At 39.6% G+C, this 1,221-nt stretch overlaps 1 non-coding gene across 1 annotated transcript; it reads left to right on the forward strand.

Moving 5' to 3' along the window:
• Positions 1–586: 586 nt before the first annotated feature.
• LOC131274150 (U6 spliceosomal RNA) lies at positions 587–693 on the forward strand. The gene has a single exon (XR_009181363.1). It is a non-coding gene; the product is annotated as a U6 spliceosomal RNA (small nuclear RNA).
• The last annotated feature ends 528 nt before the right edge of the window (positions 694–1,221 follow it).

Genomic DNA, 1,221 nt, shown 5'->3' on the forward strand with positions numbered 1-1,221 from the left:
TGCTCACATAAAATATTAGAAGTTTCCAGATTCCTGTTTCTCCATCAGTTTGATCCCATAAGTTAAATCTTTGAGGTTTTCCTCAAAATTTGTTTTCTGCTAAATGAATTCCAATCATGATTCTCCAACTGTGAAATAAATTTAGCAATTTTCTATTTTTCCTCTGATTTCAAAGATTTTGAGAGCATGAAATACTGACATAAAGTACTCATGGACAAGGGTTTCAATCTCTTTACTTTCCTCCTGGTCTGCCTTCATCCTATCTGCTCTTCTTTGTTGGAACTTTATCTAGGTCTCTGTCAGGATTACCAGGGCAGTGTGGGGAATGGGAGACAGTGCACCTTGCTGCTTCTTCCCCAGCAACAGACCAGCAGGACTTACCTGTGCACTGAGGAGGATGAGTGGGAGAATCAGGAAGCAGCCTAGCTCAATCCTAACTAGCACACAGAGGCACCAGTCAAAGGAGAACCAAGGTTATGAGAGTGGATTTAAGACATCCCCTAAATCTCCAAGACAAATTATTTTTAATTTTTTTTTATTTTTAAAGAAACTTTAGATTACATAAATGTTACATTAAAAATATATAGTGCTCACTTTGGCAGCACATATACTAAAACTGGAACAATACAGAGGAGATTAGCATGGTCCCTGCACAAGTATGACACGCAAATTAGTGAAGCGTTCCATATTTTTTAATGTGGAGAAAGTGGCCATGGCAGGTGCTGAGGGTAGGGAAAGGGAAGAAGAATTATGATGTGGGGACATTTTCAGGACTTGGAGTTGTCCTGGGTGGTACTGCATGGACAGTTGCTGGACATTGTATGTCCTGCCATGGCCCACTAGGTGGACTGGGTGAGAATGTAAGCTACAATGTAAACCACTATCCATGTGGTACAGCAGTGCTCCAAAATGTATTCACCAAATACAATGAATGTGCCACGATGATTAAAGGTTGTTGATGTGGGAGTAGTGGGGTGAAGGGGGTGGGGGCTATATGGGGACATCATAGATTTTTTAATGTAACATTTAAAAAATTTAAAATTAAATTAAAAAATATGTATATAAGGGACTCCCTTAAGAATACAATGGAAATAAAATATCAACCATCTGTCTAGTAGAGTGGAAAGAATCTGATGCTGATAAGAACAATTAGGTGTTCTAGGCCCAATTGCCTGCCTCTGTGCTCTGCATGATTTGGTCAGCTACTTGGAGATAATCCAG

This window comes from Dasypus novemcinctus, chromosome 17 (assembly GCF_030445035.2).
Source record: "Dasypus novemcinctus isolate mDasNov1 chromosome 17, mDasNov1.1.hap2, whole genome shotgun sequence".
Taxonomy (NCBI): Eukaryota; Metazoa; Chordata; class Mammalia; order Cingulata; family Dasypodidae; genus Dasypus; species Dasypus novemcinctus.